This window comes from Pan paniscus, chromosome 16, assembly GCF_029289425.2.
Source record: "Pan paniscus chromosome 16, NHGRI_mPanPan1-v2.0_pri, whole genome shotgun sequence".
NCBI classification, from domain to species: domain Eukaryota; kingdom Metazoa; phylum Chordata; class Mammalia; order Primates; family Hominidae; genus Pan; species Pan paniscus.
The window spans coordinates 24,435,385-24,454,569 of record NC_073265.2 but is presented as its reverse complement, the minus strand read 5'-3'; the positions used below and the strand labels follow the sequence as shown (position 1 = coordinate 24,454,569).

The 19,185-nt window shown below is 41.1% G+C and overlaps 1 protein-coding gene and 1 pseudogene across 3 annotated transcripts in view; one reads left to right on the top strand and one right to left on the bottom strand.

Moving 5' to 3' along the window:
• The window catches only part of DPH6 (diphthamine biosynthesis 6), a 385,926-nt gene that overhangs the window by 313,607 nt on the left and 53,134 nt on the right, over positions 1-19,185 (top strand). The gene's annotated exons all lie outside the window — the stretch shown is intronic.
• Positions 1,813-3,430, bottom strand: LOC100989019 (acidic leucine-rich nuclear phosphoprotein 32 family member A-like; annotated as a pseudogene).

The following is a 19,185-nucleotide window of genomic DNA, read 5'->3' as shown; positions in this document are numbered from 1 at the left end:
GCGAGGTTAATTAAATCCTGTTGTGGGGTTTGAGGGCCGGAATTTAATTTTTGGAGTTTTATTTAATGTCGGGAGCAGATTGGGTAATAAAATGTATATTGAGAATAAGATGGCCTTTTGACTTTTTAGGGTCTAGGGCTGTAAAGCGTCTCAGGGCTGCTGCCGAACGAGCCATGAACTGGGCTGGATTTTTATATTTGATGAAGAAGAGCCTAAACGCTAACTGATTTGGGATAAAGAAAAAGGAGCATTAACCCTGACTATGCCTTTGGCTCCAGCCACCTTTTTAAGAGTAAATTGCTGGGCAGGTGGGGGAGGGCTAGTCACAGAATGAAACTGTAAGCCAGACCAGGTGTGAGGAGGGGAGGCGATAAAAAGATTACAGGGTGGAGGAGCGGAGGCTGAGGAAGAATTGGGACCTAGCTTGGGCTGGCAAGGAGGGGAGAGGTCAGATGGGTCTGTAGAAAAGGAAGGTTAGAAAGACTCAGTGACGCTTGGGGTTGGGACTGAGGGGACAGGAGGGAGGGAAAGAAGGAAGATTTGGGACGAGTTGCACTGGGCACAGAGACTAGGAAGGGACTGATGTGTAAAAGAATGCCTGGACGTCAGGCACCTCAGACCATTTGCCCATTTTAGGACAAGAATTATTTAGATCTTGTAGGATGGAAAAATTGAAAGTGCCATTTTCTGGCTATTTGGAACTACTGTTGAGTTTGTATTGGGGTCAAGCGGCATTGCAGAGGAAAATAAGGCATTTAGGTTTTAGGTCAGGTGTGAGTTGAAGAGGTTTTAAGTTTTTGAGAACACAGGCTAAGGGAGAAGAAGGAGGAATGGAAGGTGGAAGCTTACCCATAGTGAAGGAGGCAAGCCCAGAGAAAAGAGTAGAGACACGGAGAAGGGGTGGGGGGTTCTTGCCCTCCAGAAAAGCAGAGAAGGGGTTAGGGCATGGAAATAAGGGATTGGGGCACAGAGATAAGAGGTCAGGGTGCAGAAATAAGGGATTGGGGCTCAGAGATAAGAGGTTGGGGTGCGGAAATAAGCGATTGGGGGGTTCTTGCCCCCTAGGAAAGCGGGACTTGCCACTAAGGGTGAAGGAGAAGGGGTTGAGGGGTACTTGCCCCCGCCCCAGGAAAGGCAGAGAAGGGGTAGAGACAAGGAGAGAAGGGGTTGGGGTACTTGCCCCTTCCCCAGAAAAGCGGGACTTGCCGCTAAGGGTGAAGGACCAAGGCAGGCATCCCTGCATGGTCTGACACCCTTGAAACGTGGTTGTATAATCAGAGAGGCATCCCTGCAATGATTAAACACCAAGGGAAGGCTGCCTTCCCAGTCCGTGACCGGCGCCAGAGTTTGGGGTCCACGGATAAAACGTGTCTCTTTTGTCTCTACCAGAAAATGAAAGGAATTGAAATTAAGAGAAGGGAGAGATTGAAGTGTAGCGCCAAGATTGAAAGGAGAAAGAGGTTGAGGGATAGTGAGGGAAGTTGGAGAAGAGAGTAAAAAGAGGCCGCTTACCAGATTTGAAATTGGTGAGATGTTTCTTGGGCTGGTAGGTCTGAGGACCTGAGGTCGTAGGTGGATCTTTCTCACGGAGCAAAGAGCAGGAGGACGGGGGATTGATCTCCCAAGGGAGGTCCCCCGATCCAAGTCACAGCACCAAATTTCATGTGCGTCCGTGTGAAGAGACCACCAAACAGGCTTTGTGTGAGCAACATGGCTGTTTATTTCACCTGGGTGCAGGCGGGCTGAGTCCGAAAAGAGAGTCAGCGAAGGGAGATAAGGGTGGGGCCGTTTTATAGGATTTGGGAAGGTAAAGGAAAATTACAGTCAAAGGGGGTTGTTCTCTGGTGGGCAGGGGCAGGGGTCACAAGGTGCTCAGTTGGGGAGCTTCTGAGCCAGGAGAAGGAAATTCACAGGGTTAATCACTCAGTTAAAGTGGGGCAGGAACAAATCACAATGGTGGAATGTCATCAGCTAAGGTGGGGCAGGGCCTTTTCACTTCTTTTGTGATTCTTCAGTTACTTCAGGCCATCTGGGCGTATATGTGCAAATCACAGGGGATGCGATGGCTTGGCTTGGGCTCAGAGGCCTGACAGTATTAAGTGACAGAATTGCATAGGCAACATAGTCTTTTCCCAAATTTCCAAGAAGAGAAAGAGAACCACAGAAACATGAAAGCTTTGCCCAAAATAATCTCATTACTAAATTGTAGATGTGGGAATTGGCTCCCCAAGTGTGGCTGGGTTCTCAGTAGCATTTGCTCCTGAAGGTGGTGTACTATTTGCATAGCTAATTAAAGCAGGATGCATATTGAAATGCCTTAATAAAACATTGCCCAGTAGTGAGGAAGACAACTATTCCCGATAAAGTGATTTTGTAAGCAGGAACTACTTCTTGCCATACTGTTCCTGACAGCAAGACTTCATTTACTGCTTAATGGTCATTTTTTTTTTTTTTTTGGCAGTAAAAATAGTATTTTATTCCACCCCCACCCGCCCTCCCTCTCCCTGCAACCCCCAGTACACCTTTCCCCTCTTGTTCCCACAGCAACGTTACAATCAGAAAAAAAATAAGTTTCAGGGGCCAGGATTGGAGCGGGGGAGGGGATATGGGTAAAAACAGTCAAATCACAATAGGAATTTTTCAAAATAGGTTATTCCACTTAGTCATCATCTTCTCCCTCATCTTCAGGTTCTCCTTTTCGCTTCTGACCCCTTTCTTCTTCATGGAGCTCTTCTTCATCTTCCTCATCATCAACCTCTCCATCGTTATAACCTTCTTCATCCTCCTCCTCCTCTCCACTCACGTCCTCCTCTTCACCTTCCTCCTCCTCCTCGTCCTCCCCTACCTGAGCATCTTCGTCATACTCCTCCTCATCCTCATCCTCCTCCTCCTCATCCAGGCCCTCCACGTAGCCCTCAGCATCCAAGTTAGGGGCCTCCTTGTCGTCCCGGTCATAGCCATCGAGATATGTGAGTTGCAGGAGGAGCTTGAACACATTTTCTCGGTAGTCGTTCAGGTTGGTTACCTCGCAATTGAAAAGGTCTAAGCTCTTGAGGTCTTCTAAGTTTTTCAGTGGCTCTGTTGTGCTGAGGTCTTTAATTTTGTTGCCACGTAAATTTAGATGCGTGAGGTTCGGACACTTTTCTGCCAATGCTTCCACGCCCCCCGAGACTCTGTTATCGCTTAGTTTAAGCTTCTTAAGTTAGTTTAACTTCGGTAAGTTTGCAATTGAGGTGAGGCCTACGTTGATTGCACTTAAGAATTCCAGTTATTCAGATTCATCTGTGAGGCCTTCGAGTTTGCCTTCATTCGACCGACTGTTGTCCAGGACAAGTTCTTTCACATCAGAGGGCGTCCTGTTCCGCAGCTCTAAATGAATCCGTCTGCCCATCTTCATCTCTCGCGTTCTCTGCAGAGGCTTCCGCGCCAGTGGAATTCAATCAATAACACGGCCGCGCGTTTTAGCACTTTGAAGGCTCAACCAGCTCCGCTCGGTTCTCGAGCCCCCAGCACCCGCGGCACACGCTAACCTCAATGGTCATTCTTTTAATGCTGAATTTTTAAATAAGGAAACTGGGAGAGGTTTTTGTAAAGATTACCATCAAGTAAAATTGTAGAGGAAAACCCAATACCTAAGCAAAACAATGCCTATGTGTATGCATTCCAACCCAAGAAAAACAGTCATGATGTACAGCATAAAACTTCCTTCAACAACTCACCAGATTATGTAATGGAGATGAGCCACTTATCTATCGACTTTATCAACTAGGAACAAAAATATCTATCGACTAGGAACAAAAATAGTGTTTATTAACAGAATACATTAAAAGTGTCATAGAAAGCAGTATGTAAGAGCCCCAGTCTTAAGAATATTGAGTAACTAAATAACTTCCAGATTACAGATTGAATTAAAGCAATTATTCTTACTGGTGATGATCTAAACTAATCAGATCATACTGGTTTACAGGTCCACAAAAAGGATATCAAAATCATGGTCAGATTACCATTAGGATACATATAAATAGTAGATACCTAATTACCAATAACACTTGAAGTTTTCTTTTTTTCTTTTTTTTTTTTTTGAGATGGAGTCTCTGTCTCTGTCACCCAGGCTGGAGTGCAGTGGTGCGATCTCGGCTCACTACAAGCTCCACCTCCCAGGTTCACGCCATTCTCATGCCTCAGCCTCCCGAGTAGCTGGGACTACAGGCGCCCGCCAACACGCCCGGCTAATTTTTTTGTATTTTTAGTAGAGACAGGGTTTCACCGTGTTAGCCAGGATGGTCTTGATCTCCTGACCTCGTGATCTGCCTGCCTCAGCCTCCCAAAGTGCTGGGATTACAGGCGTGAGCCACCGCGCCCAGCCAATACTTGAGGTTTTCTAACATGCGATTACAATAAGGCAAATTCCTTTAAGGGGTTTCATGGCCTATACTTGTTACTTTTTAACTATACTAAATTATTCCTATCTGAAAAACTTCACCAAAATTCAGTTTGATGCTTCTTACTTTTTGACTACTTATATGGACCTAGATATCAACTTTACAAAATGAAATAATTATTTTTCCATGAGTATATAATGCTGACTTAATATGGCAGATATCTGGTACCTCATATTTATGCATATGAGAGTAAGAACATAAAATTTAATGCCAGAAGCATGCATGGTTCTATCTAAATACTTGATTAGAAAGCTCTTTGTTCTTTAATTCCATCTTATCACACATTAAACTAAACATATGTGGTGGCATTATTTCAATATATTATTAGTCCATGTTCTCTTTTGTTTCTTTTTTAACTAAGAAAATACTCATAACACAAATTAAACTTTGAAAGCACAATGAGTAGTTTCTAAGTTGAATATTCTCCAACTGCAGTACACTTTCTTGCATCTCAGATAGCAAATCTACCACAGTATATATAGCACACTGTGAGAAAGAATACCCTTTTGATATATAGGAATTCAAGTATTTGAGAAAGAACCCTCCATTTTCAAAAGCTAAAATCTGGAAGACTATAAGTTTTTATGAATTTGAAATTTTAAAACAGTGTATATTTTGGGAAACACACACTCAAAACTGAATTTTTGGTAGGAAGAGCCTGAAACTGCAGTGCAATCAGGCTCTCTCTATTCTCTCTGGATTACATTGAATACTTTCATAATTGCATTTTTTGAAAGTACAATATCCACTAGTGAAATTCAGAGGTGAATAGAGCATTTATTCTCTGAGTTCTAATATTTTTATTGGATTTTTTTGCCAAGTGATCGACCTGTGCACACACATTGAGGAGACTGTCTTAAGCTAGGAGATGAAGACTTGTATGCAAGTGTTTATAAAGGAAGGTCAGGACAGGAAAGAGAAGGAAGCCTGGCACAGTGCAGCCTCAGACAAAAGTTGTCTTGCATGGGAACTCTGGAATATACTTTATACCACAAGGTTGTCCAAACCAAGGCAAGGGAACTGGACTTTCCTACCCCTGGACTAGACAGTCATTGGAAAACTCCCAGGCTCTCTTTCACTTGTGGCCCAAGTGGCTCCAGTAGCTAAAGGGAGTGTGGCTGTTATACCAAAGGGAAGTGAATGCCCGGAAATGGTAAAAGGGCTTCTGGACAGAGCACTGACAACATCTCCTAAAGGTTGTTTCCCAGATACCAGAGATAGAAGTAGAGCCTGACTGAAGGCCTATGTTTTCCTTGATATCAGTTAAGAATATTTTGATTTCAGCATACAGAAATGGAATGATCTCTTTTCAGATGTAGCTTGATCCAGTGTTCACACATCATTTTATCTCTCAATTCTACTTCCTCTGGATTTACTCCATCCTGATAAGACATTCCAGTAGCTCCAGTTTCTCTCCTCATTGCCATAAGCTGTTCCAAGCTTCATATACCCATACCACCAAGCACCAAGCCAGTACAAAATAGAGAATCCATATCCAATTTTCCCAACAAAAATACTGAATTACTTGCATTGATACAGTTTAGATCACATGCCCAATCCTATTTTAGTTGACAAGGCCAAGAAATGCAATGTTTTCATTGGCTTAAGCCAGCTGTTACCTGCCCATTCCTAAATTTGGCTTAAGTCTATGAGTGGAGTCAATATTATTCAAATGTCATGGTTTGGGGGTTGTTAATATTAAATAGGAAAAAGAAAGTACAATTATAAGAAATTAACAAATAGCCACTGATCTCTTGTTCTTATTGTAAATTTTGATTTGTTGTATTCTGAATCTAATTTATTTCAAGCTGTAGACATGGTAATGTTTGAGCTAAATTGTGAACCCAGTTGGAACTAGCAGAGTTGGTTTGAGTGGAAGGAGAAACAAAGAATGCTCAGAAGTTAGGCTGTGGTATGTGAAGCATGGGATATACCACCACCACCACCTTATCACCCCACACCTGCACACAAACAAAAGAGGCCTTACTATCATGCTTACCTTGTTGGAACAGAAGTTTGCCATTAAATGCAGTTTTTTAAATTAGATGTCTCAGGAATTTGCTACAGGCTCAATCTGGGGCAAGCCAGAAGAATCAGCCTTAGTTACTTAGATGTATGACTACTTCCTAGCCATTTCTTCATTCATTCACTCAACAAATAGTAAGTACCCCATATATACCAGGTACTTTTCTAAATATTGGAAGTACAATGGTGAACTAAACATAGCAGGTTCCTCCTGTTGGGGGTTGGGGGCCATACACAATAACAAACAGGCAAACAAATAAACAGAGTATCTTTTGAGAGTGATAAATACTATAAAATAAATAAAACAATGAATTTAAAGTCAGGGAAGCAGAGCATTTATCTGAAAGGTGATGTTTGAGTGGAGATTTGATTGACAAGAAGCCAGCCATGCAAAGATCTGCATTAAAGACAATGAAAATATTAAGTACGACTGCAAGAAGTAGGAATAAACTCAGTACGTTAGAGAATAGAGGGAAAAGGCTAGTGGCTGGAGTGTGGAGAGTGATGAGGGGTGAGGTGGGTGCAGTCAGAGAGGACATAGTGCCAGACCCATGTCCAAGACCTTTGTGCTTGTCTATAAGGGAAGTTATAGTGTTTGGCTTGAGGTGAACTTCAAATTCCTGCTGTCTTTATTCTTCACCTGTTCCCAGGGAAGAAACCAGGGTTCTTTAGGCCACTGGAGCATTCCACAAAGCCCTGAGAAAGTCTTAATGATTCCTTTTGCACAACTAATTTTCTTTTATTGATTTTGTAACAGTGTACCTTAATTTTTTCTTATTCTAGAACCTGTACAAGCTTATAAAATCCAAGATTAAATTTTAATTTTTATAACAACAAAAAGAATTTGTGCCATTTTATGTCTTTTGTCCCACACTTAATAAAATACAATGGAGATTGTTTTATGTCTGTACATGTAGTACCCCTTCATTTACTTATTTACTTTTGATACAGAGTTTTGCTCTTGTTGCCTAGGCTGGAGTGCAATGGGGCGATCTTGGCTCACTGCAATCTCCATATCCCATGTTCAAGTGATTCTGCTGCCTCAGATTCCCGAGTAGCTGGGATTACAGGTGCCCGCCACCACACCTTGCTAATTTTTTTTATTTTTAGTAGAGACGGGGTTTCACCACGTTGGCCAGGCTGGTCTCAAACTGCTGACCTCAAGTGATCCCCCCACCGCAGCCTCCCAAAATGCTGAGATTACAGGCATGAGCCACGACGGCCAGTCCCTTCATTCTTTTTCATGGTTGCATGATTTTTCATTGATGAGTGTATACTTTATTTCACTAATTGTCTGTTGATGAATATCTAGATTCTTTTTAGTATTTTACTATTGTAAGCATTTCTGCAGTTGAACATTATTGTACAAATGTCTTTGCATTCTCTTGCAACTATTTTTGTAGGATAAGTTTTCCATAATGGAATTGCTGAGTATGAGAATTAAGATAAATATTGCTAGGCTGCCTGTGAAAATGTTATACCATACTCCTCCCATGCTTGGCAAATACTAGAACCTATCAATCTTTTTTATTTTTGCAAATGTGATAGAAAAAAAGTGTTGCAGAAGTTCTTATTTTAGTTACCTATAGAATCTTGGAGTGTTTCCCTTCATGCCTTGGATATATATATGTTGTTGTTGTTGTTTGTTTGTTTGTTTTTGTTTTTGTTTTTGTTTTTGACACGGAGTATTGCTCTGTCACCTGGGCTAGAGTGCAGTGGTGCGGTCTCAGCTCACTGCAACCTCTGCCTCCTGGGTTCAAATGATTTTCCTGCCTCAGCCTCCTGAGTAGCTGAGATTACAGGCACCCACCATCACACCCGGCTTATATTTTGTATTTTTAGTGGAGACAGGGTTTCACCATGTTGGCCAGGATGGTCTTGAACTCCTGACCTCATGATCCACCCGCCTTGGCCTCCCAAAGTGTTGAGATTACAGGCGTGAGCCACCGCGCCTGGCCTTGCCTTGAATATTTTAACTCCAGGTTCTGTGTCAATTATTAGTGATCACAATATCCTTCCAAGGTAGACAAGGCTGTCTTTCCAACACTTGACCTACTCTTTTTCATCCAAAGACACTAAATCTCTTGGTCATATACTGAGCCAATACATTGAGCCTTGTCATTACGAATAACAGCAAGCCCTCCATAATCTCATTTTGAGCACCTCACTCCCTGATTGCTACCTCCTGTCTTTCCAATTCACTCCCAGTAATACTGATACAGTTTGGATGTTTGTTCCCCAAAATTTCAAGTTGAAAAGTGATCCCCAATCTTTGAAGTACAGCTTAGTGGAGAGTATTTGAGTCATGGGGGCAGATCGCTCATGAATAGCTTGGTGCCTACCCGTGGTAATGAGTGAGTTCTTACTCTGTTTGCTCCTGCGAGATCATGAGATTGAATTGTTTCAAAGACCCTGGCACCTCCTCCCCTCACTCTTGCTCCCTCTCTCACCATGTGACATGCTGGCTCCTCTTCCCTGCCACCATAAGTAAAAACTTCCTGAGGCCTCACCAGAAGCCGAGCCGATGCTGGCACCATGCTTCCTGTACAGCTTGCAGAACTAAGCCAAATAAATCTCTTATTCATAAATTACCCTGCCTCAAGTATTCCTTAATAGCAACACAAAACAGACTAATACAAGTGCTGTGATTACAGAGATGGGTGGAGCAAGATGGCAGAAAAGAAAGCTCCACTGATTGTCCACCCCCAACAAGGACACCAATTTAACAACTTTCTACACACAAAAAAAGCACCTTTGTATGAACCAAAAATCAGATGAGAACTCACAGTACCTGGTTTTAACTCTATATCACTGGAAGAGGCACTGAAGAGGTAAAAGAAATAGTCTTGGATGGCCCATGCCACCCCCCTTCCATCTCCCGGAAGCAGCAGCATGGTGCAGAGAATATTTCTGTGCCTTGAGGAGAGGGAGAGCCAGCAATTGTAAGGCATTGAACTCAGTGCTGCCATTATTATAGCAAAAAGCAAAACCAGACCAAACTCAGCTGACACCCACCCAAGGAGGGAGCATTTAAATGAGCCCTATTTAGAGGGGAATTGCAGATCCCACTGATGGGAACTTCAATTCCTGCAAGCCTCATCAGCACAGTCTACAGTGCTCTGGGGCTCCAAATAAACTTGAAAGGCAGTCTAGGCCACTAGGACTGCAACACCTAGGTGAGTCCTAGTGCTGAAATGAGCCCACAGACAGTAGACTGGAGGGGACATGTGACCTACTGAGATACCAGCTGGGACAGCTAAGGGAGTACGGGCATCACCCCGCCCCTAAACCCAGGCTGCACAGCTCACAGATCCAATAGAGACCTCTTCCTTCAACTTGAGGAGAGGAGATGGAAAAGCGGGGAGGACATTATTTTGTATCTTGGATACCAGCTCAGCCACAGCAGGATAGGACACCATTCAGAGTCTTGAACTCCCTTTGCAGGCCCTAGCTTCAGGACATTTCTAGACACACCTTGGGACATAAGGAAATCTGCTGCTTTAAAGGGAAGGGCTCAGTCCTGGCAGGATTCATCACCTGCTAACTGAAGATCCCTTGAGCCCTGAATAACCAGCAGCAATACCCAGGTACTATGTTGAGGGCCTTGGGTGAGATTCTGAGACTTGCTGGCTTCATGGGAGACTCAGCACATTCCCAGTTGTGGTGACTACAGGGCAAGACTTCTTCTCTTTGATAAAAGTGGGACTTTGTCTTGCACCTTGGATCCCGGCTAAGCCACAGTTGGGTAGAGCATCAAGCAGGCTCTTGGGGCTCCCAGGACTCCAGGACTTCGCTCTTGGATGGCATTTTTGGACCTGCCCTGGGCCAGAAGGGGAGCCCACTCCCCTGAGAGGTGAGTCCTAGGGCAGGCAGCATTCACCACAAGCTAACTGAAGAGCCCTTGGGCCTTAAGGGAACATTGGTGGTAGTCTGGCACTATACCTTGTGGGTCTGAGGTAGTGATGGCCACAAGGTGAGGCTCCTCTGCCTTTGGAAAGGGGAAGGAAGAGTGGAAAGGGTTGTGTCTTGTGATTTGAGTGCCAGCTCAGCTGCAGTACAGTAGAACACCAGGTGGGCTTCTAAGGTTTTTGACAGTAGTCCCTGGCTCCCAGATGATGACTCTGGACCTGCCTGGGGCCTAGGGGAACTCGCCACCCTGAAGAAAAGGACACAGTCCTGGCTGGCTTTGCCACTTGCTGGTTTTAGAGCCCCAGGGCTTCGAGTGACCATAGGTGGTAGCCAGGGAGTGGTTGCAGCAGGCCTGGGTGAGACTCAGTGCTGTGTTGGCTTCAGGTCTGACCCAGTACGGTCCCAGGGGTAGTGACCACAAGGATTCCTGTGTCACTCCATCCCCAGCTCCAGGTGGCTCAAAACAGAGAGGAAGAGACTCCATTTGTTTGAGAGAAAGTAAGGGAAGAGAACAAAGAGTTTTTATCTGGTAATCCAGAGAATTCTCCTGGATCTTGTCCAGTCAAGGCAGTATACCTCTACAAGTCTGCAAGAACCACAGTTTACCGAGCTTTGGGTGCCAAAAAGCAGATACAGGTTAGATCACAACACCCAAGTCCTTTCAAATATCCGGAAAGCCTTCTAAAGAACTATGGATACAAACAAGCCTGGACTATGAAGACTATAATAAATACCTAATTCTTCAATGCCCAGACACAGACGAACATCTATAAATATCAAGATGATCCAGGAAAACATGACCTCACCAAATGAACTAAATAAAACACCAGGAATCAACACTAGAGAAACAGAGATATGTGACCTTTCAGACAGAAAATTCAAAATAGCTGTTTTTAGGAAACTCAAAGAAATTCAAGATATCACAGAGAAGGAATTTGGAATTCTATCAGCTAAATTTAACAAATAGATTGAAATAATTTAAAAGAATCAAGCAGAAATTCTAGAGTTGAAAATGCAATTGGCATACTGAAGAATACATCCGAGTCTTTTAATAGCAGAATTGATCAAGCAGAAGAAAGAATTAGTAAACTTGAAGACAGTCTATTTGAAAATATATAGAAAAGACAAAAGAAAACAAAACAATGAAGCAAACCTACAAGATCGAGAAAATAGCCTCAAAACAGCAAATTTAAGAGTAATTGGCCTTAAAGAGGAGGTAGGGAAATCGATAGGGATAGAATATTCAAAGCGATAATAACAGAGAATTTTTCAAACATAGGGGAAGATATCAATATCCAAGTACAAGAAAGTTATAGAACACCCAGAAGATTTAACCCAAGGAAGACTACCTCAGGGCATTTAATAATCAAACTTTCAAAGGTCAAGGATAAAGAAAAGACCCTAAAAGCAGCAAGAGAAAAGAACCAAATAACATACTATGGAGCTCCACTATGCCTGGAGCAGACTTTCAGGGAAACCTTACAGGCCAGGAGAGAGTGGCATGACATATTTAAAGTGCTAAAAACTTTTACCCTGGAATAATATATCCAACAAAATTATCCTTCCAACATGAAGGAAAGATAAAGACTTTTCCAGGCAAACAAAAGATGAGGAATTTCATCAACACAAGACCTGTTCTACAAGAAATGCTAAAGGGAGTATTTCAGTCAGAAAGAAAAGGGCGTTAATGAGCAATAAGAAATTATCTGATGGTATAAAACTCACTGGTTCAGCCTGGGCAACATGCTGAAACCTCGTCTCTACAAAAATACAAAAATTAGCCAGGCATAGTGGCACGTGTCTGTGGTCCCAGCTACTTGGTGACTGAGGTGGGACAATTCCTTGAGCTCAGAGGGTCAAGGCTATGGTGAGCTGAAATTGTGCCACTGCACTCCAGCCTAGGTGACAGAAAACACACTGTCTCCAAACAAAACAAAACAAAAACCACTTCACTGGTAATAGTAAGTACACAGAAAAACACAGAATATTATAACACTGTAACTGTAGTGTATAAACTACTCGTATCCTACGTAGAAAGACTAAACAATGAACCAATCTAAAATAATGACTACAACAACTTTTCAAGACATGGGCAGTACAATAACATATAAACAGTAATAATAAAAAGTTTAAAAGTTGGGGGATACTTTTTAACTTTTAAGGTGCAGGGTCTTTATTAGTTTTCTTTTTGTTTGTTTATGCAAACAATGTTGGTCTACACTATAGACCAAATGGATCTAACAGATATTTACAGAACATTTCATTGAATGACTGCAGAATATACATTATTTTCTTTAGAACATGAATCTTTCTAAAGGATAAACCATATATTAGATCATAAAATAAGTCTTAAAACATTCAAAAAATTGAAAAAATAGCAAGCATCTTCTGTGACCACAATGGAATAAAACTAGAAGTCAATAACGAGAAATTTTGGAAACTATACAAATACATGAAAATTAAACAATATGCTCACAAATGATCAATGGGTCAATAAGGAAATTAAGAAGAAAATTGAAAAATTTTTTGAAACAAATGGTAATGGAAATACATCATACCAAAACGTATGAGATACAGCAAAAATGGTACTAAGAGACAAGTTTATATCTATAAATGCCTACATCAAAAAAAGATGAAAAACCAAATAAACATCCTAACAATGTATCTTAAAAACTAGAAAAGCCAGAGCAAACCAAAACCAAACTTAGTAGAAGAAAAAAAAAAATCAGAACAGAAATACATGATTTTGAAATGAAGAAAATAATACAAAAGATCAATAAAACAAAAAGTTGGTTTTTTGAAAAATAAAATTGACAAACCTTTAGCCAAACTAAGGAAAAAAAATGAGAAGAGCCAAATAAAATCAGAGATGAAAAACAAGATGTTAGGCCAGGCACGGTGGCTCACACCTGTAATCCCAGCACTTTGGGAGGCCAAGACAGGTGGATCATGAGGTCAGGAGGTTGAGACCATCCTGGCTAACACAGTGAAACCCCATCTCTACTAAAAATACAAAAAATTAGCCGGGCGTGGTGGCGGGCGCCTGTAGTCCCAGCTACTGGGGAGACTGAGGCAGGAGAATGGCGTGAACCCGGGAGGTGGAGCTTGCAGTGAGCCGAGATCGCGCCTCTGCACTCCAGCCTGGGTGACAGAGCGAGACTCCATCTCAAAAAAAAAAAAAAAAGAAGAAGATGTTATAACTGATATTGCAGAAATTGAAAGGTTCATTAGTGGCTACTATGAGCAACTACATGCCAATAAATTGGAAAATCTAAAAGAAACGGACAAATTTCCAGCACATACAACCTACCAAGATTGAAACAGGAAGAAATCCAAAACCTGAGCAGACCTATAACAAGTAACAAGATGAAAACCATAATGAAAAGTCTCCCAGTAAAGAAAAGCCCAGACAGAACCTAATGGCTTCACTGCTGATTTCTACCAAACATTTAAAGAGCTGATACCAATCCTACTTAAAGTATTCCAAAAAATAGATGAGGAGGGAATACTTCCAAACTCATTCTATGAGCCAGTATTACCCTGATACCAAAACCAGACAAAACTGGTATTTTGATCAGTATTGCGTTCAATCTGTAGATTGCTTTGGGTAGTCTGAACATTTTAACTGTATTCATTCTTCCAATCCATGAACATGGAATATCTTTCCATTTTTTGTGACCTTTTCAAGTTTTTTCATCAGTGTTTTGTAGTTTTCATTGTAGAGGTCTTTCACCTCTTCAGTTAATTCCTAGGTATTTAATTTTATTTGTAGCTATTGTAAATGTATCCCAGGTTTCTTCAGTCCAAGGATAGCTTTTTCCACTAAACGTGAGACCATTTTGATGATGATATGCCATTTTGACTTGTACCAGTAAGGCTTTCCATACAACTATAGTTGTGCTGCACTTTTCTTTACCTATTTTTTTAAATGTATGTGGAAACTTTCCTCTATTACCACTCCCAAATAACAGCTAACTAGTGAATTAATTTATTTTTGTTACCTTACGTATGTAAAGACTGAGTAAAGGTATTTATTAGTATAAGGGGAAAAGCAGTTCAGAGAACTATACAGAGACAAAGTATTTTAGCTGAAAAAATAAAGCTATCACCATACTACACTAATATGCCTGTTCCAGATTGCAGAAAACCGAATAGATACATGAACATTTACAGCTATTCCTGATGGTTCTGTTATTTCTATAATAATATTTTTATTTTTATTTTTATTTTTTTGTGATGAGATATTGCTGTGTTGCCCAGGCTGGAGTGCAGTGACTATTCACAGGCATTGTCATCGCACACTATGGCTTCAGAAGCCTGGACTCAAGCAGTCTTCCTGCCTCAGCCTCCCAAGTAGCTGCTACTATAGGCACATGCCACCATGCCCAGCAATAAATCATTTTTAATATAGGTACAAATGAGACAGGTTAAAATCACAAATAAAAAATATTTTTGACAATCATATGATTTTTCTAAGCCATTAGGTAGAATAATTCAAGATACTTTGCTGAAGTAACTCCTCTCAGGTATTTAAATTTAAGAAAAGTCACATTTTCAAATTATACCTCCTCATGTTATAATCTTAGTTCAAAGATAAGTAAATCATTGTGGTAACACACCAGTGACAGCAAGCACACCTAGTACCTGGATCTTTGTTTCAAAATACGATACCTTAATAGAAAAAATCTGGACTTTTTGAAGAAATGGCTGATTCTGTATCTGGGGCAGAGAAGATACAATATGAGCCTGTTGAGTATGTTATAGTGTCTGAAAGTAAGGAAGTACTCAAAAAAATAAAAGGCTAGAGACATCAAGTAGACAGAAAGCCATCCTGAACACGTCTCCAAGGCCAAAGCTATAACAATTTTAGCAACAAAATTTAAAGTATAAAAACCATATACATAACTTTATTATACTGATATAAATAATCCCCTACCATCAAGTATTGATTGGACTTAGTGACTTCCTTACAAATAATAGAGCATGAAAGGAGAGGAATAGCATCTTTATAGTAAACAAATCTGATAAACAGCACCTTAATCAAATGATCAAGATTAACATCACCAGTAATAGGTTATTTTTATTGCACATACCCCATTATAGGATGTGATGAGAAGGACATTTCACCTCTGTGGTATTCTTACCCAAATCCTGTAATTCTGATCTAATCCTGAGTATCAGATAAACTCAGATTGAGAGACAAAATGCCTTACCAGTGCACCTTAAAACTGTCAAGGTAATGGAAAATGAAGAAAGACTGAGAAACTGTCATAGACCAGAGGAAACTAAGGAGACATGTGGCTGAATGCAATGTGTTATCCTGGATGGGATCCTGAAACAAAAGGGAGACATTAATAGAAATACTGATGAAATATGAATAAAGTCTGGAGTTTAGTGACTGACAATGTATCAACGTTGGTATCTTAGTCTTGACAAGTATACCACGGTAATTTAAGATGTTAACATTGGGGAGATTGGTTGAGTGGTATACAGGAATTCTCTGTATTACCTGTGTGACTTTTCTGTAAATATAAATTTACTTCAAAGTACAAAGTGTCCTTAAAAATCTATTAAATCCACTACACACCTATTAGAACAGCAAAATTCAAAACACTGACAATACCACATGCTGGTGAGAATATGGAACAAGAGGAACTCTCATTCATTGCTGGTGGAAATACAAAATGGCATAGCCACTCTAGAAGACAGTTTAGCAGTTTTATACAAAACCGAATATATTCTTAACATAAGATCCAGCGACTGTGCTCCTTGGTATTTACCCAAATAAGTTGAAACTTACATTTATTAAAACAATACATGAATGTTCGTAGCAGCTTTATTCATAATTGCTAAACATTTGAAGCAACCAAGATGTCCTTCATTAGATGAGTGGATGAACAAACTTTAGTACATCCATCCAATGGAATATTATTCAAAGCTAAAATCAGGCCAGGCGTGGTGGCTCATGCCTGTAATCCCAGCACTTTGGGAGGCCGTGGCAGGCGGATCACTTGAGGTCAGGAGTCTGAGACTAGCCTGGCCAACATGATGAAACCCCGTCTCTACTAAAAATACAAAAATTAGCTGGGCATGGTGGTGGGTGCCTGTAATCCTAGCTACTCTGGAGACTGAGGCAGGAGAATCGCTTTAACCCAGGAGGTGGAGGTTGCAGTGAGCTGAGATCACACCACTGCACTCTAGCCTGGGTGACAGAGCAACACTTCGTCTCAAAAAAAAAAAAAAAAAAATCTAAAATCATGCCACGGAAAGACTGGATGAGCCTTAAGTGCATATTGCTAATTAAAAGAAGATTATCTGAAAAGGCTACATGCTATATGATTCTATGACATTCTGAAAGGAGAAAAAACTATGGAGACAGTAAAGAGATAAGTGGTTGCCAGAATTTCCAGAAGAGGGAATGAGGGATGAATAGGTGGAGCATGGGGGATTTTTAAGGCAGTTACGTTATTCTGTAAGAAACTGTAATAGTGGGTACATTTCATTATGCATTAGTTAAAACTCACAGAAAGTTCAACACAGAGTGAAACTATAATATAAACTATATACTTTAATTAATAATAATTTATTAATATTGGTTCATTGCTATAGTCTAAATGTTTGTCCCCTCCAAAATTATGACAAATTTGATTGGTTTTTTTTTTGAGACGGAGTTTTGCTCTGTCGCCCAGGCTGGAGTGCAGTGGCGCGATCTCCGCTCACTGCAAGCTCCGCCTCCCAGGTTCACGCCATTCTCCTGCCTCAGCCTCCGGAGTAGCTGAGACTACAGGCGTCCGCCACCGTGCCCGGTTAATTTTTTGTATTTTTAGTAGAGACGGGGTTTCACCTTCTTAGCCAGGGTGGTCTCCATCTCCTGACCTCGTGATCCACCAGCCTTGGCCTCCCAAAGTGCAGGGATTACAGGCGTAAGCTAGGGCACCCGGCCTTCATTGCTATTATAATGTCATTGGGAGGTGGGAGTTTTAAGAGATGATGAGTCCATTAGAGCTCCACCCTCATCAATGGACAAATGCTGATTTCCTGAGAGTGAGTTCACTATCAGGAGAGTAGATTTGCCTTTCTTGCTCGTTTTCTTGCCCTCTTTTTGCTCTTCTACCATGTGATGCCTTCCACCATAGCATGATGCAGCAAGAAGGCCTTTGCAAGATTCTGGCCTTTTAATCTTAGACTTCCCAGCCTCCAAAACTGTAAACTAATACATTTCCATTCATTATAAATTACCCAGTCAAGTACCCTGTTATAGCAGCACAAAGCAAACTAAGAAAAGTGGTACTAGAGAGTGGAGAGTTGTTATAACTTGTTACAACTGTGAAATGAAATAAGTCTTTGAACCCCCAAATCGCCAAGCCAGAGGGAAGAGTCAAGCTGGGAACTGCCTCAGGCAAACTTGCCTCCCATTTGATTCCTAAATAAGATAGCTACAAAGATTAAAAAGCTACTTACCTGCCTCACAATTTGCCCACAAGGAAATTCCTTGTGGGCCTCAAGATCTTTACCCTGAAACAGTTGAATTTCACCCTGGCAATGTAAATTGATAGTTTATCTTCACAGGTACAGGACAAAAGAGAGAACTCAAAGTCATCCCTCTGCTCACCTGAGACAAATGCATATCTGATTGCTTCCTCTTCCTTATTGTTTATGTAAAAATGCAGATTCACTGAGCCAGACTAAGACATAAGTGACTTTCTGTACCCCAGTTCATATGTGAATTGTGTATTCAGTGAAAGGTTAGTCAAAGACTCAAAAGTATGCAACCATTTCTCATCTACCGATGACCTGAAACCCCCCCCTTCAAGTTGTCCTACCCTTCCAGACCAAACCAGTGTACATTTTACATGTATTGGTTGATGTCTCATGTCTCCCTAAAATGTATAAAACCAAGCTGTACCCTAATCATCTTGTTTGGGCACATGTCATCAGGACCTCATGAGACTGTGCCAAGGGCACGTTCTTAACCCTGACAAAATAAATGTTCTAAATTGATTGAAACCTGTCTCAAATACTTTTGGTTCACATAACAAATTATGGAAGTGACTTTGGAACTGAGTAATGGGTAGCAGGTAGAACAGTTTTGAAATTAACGCTGGAAAAAGCCTATATTGTCATGAATTGAGCATTGTGGGTAATTCTGGTGAATTGTTTCTACATGGCTCAGAAGAAGAGAGCTGTGGGGAAAGTCTGAAACTTCTTAGAGATTATGTAAGTGTTCATGATCAGAATATTGATAGAAATGTTAACAGTAAAAGCAATTCTAATGAACTCTCAGAAATGAGAAACAAGGTATTGGAAACTAGAGTTAAGGCCATCCTTATTATAAGTGGCAAAGAACTTGGCTGAATTGTGTCCATGGCCCAGGGCTTTATGGAAGGCAGAATTTAAGAGCCATGAACCAGGATATCTGACAGAAGAAATTTCTAAGCAAAATATTGAGGGTGCTGCATGGCTTCTTTCAACTGCACATAGTAAAATGTCAGAAAAGAGAAGTGATTTAAAGATGGAATTTATAATTAATTAAAAAGAAAGCAGAATGTAACCACTTGGAAAAATTGACACCTGGCCATATAAAGAATTAAAAAGCTTGCTTGGGAGAGAATACCAACGGGGTAGCCAAGCTACCCTTTGATAATGGGATTAGTATGGATAGAAGGAAGCCAAGTGCTATTCATCAAGACAATGGGAGAACAACCCAAAGGCATTTAGGAGATCTTCCAGGATGTCTTTCCCATCTAGGACCTTAAGGGCAAAACCAGTGGTCCTGCTACCTCTCTCAGGAACATACAGACCCATAATG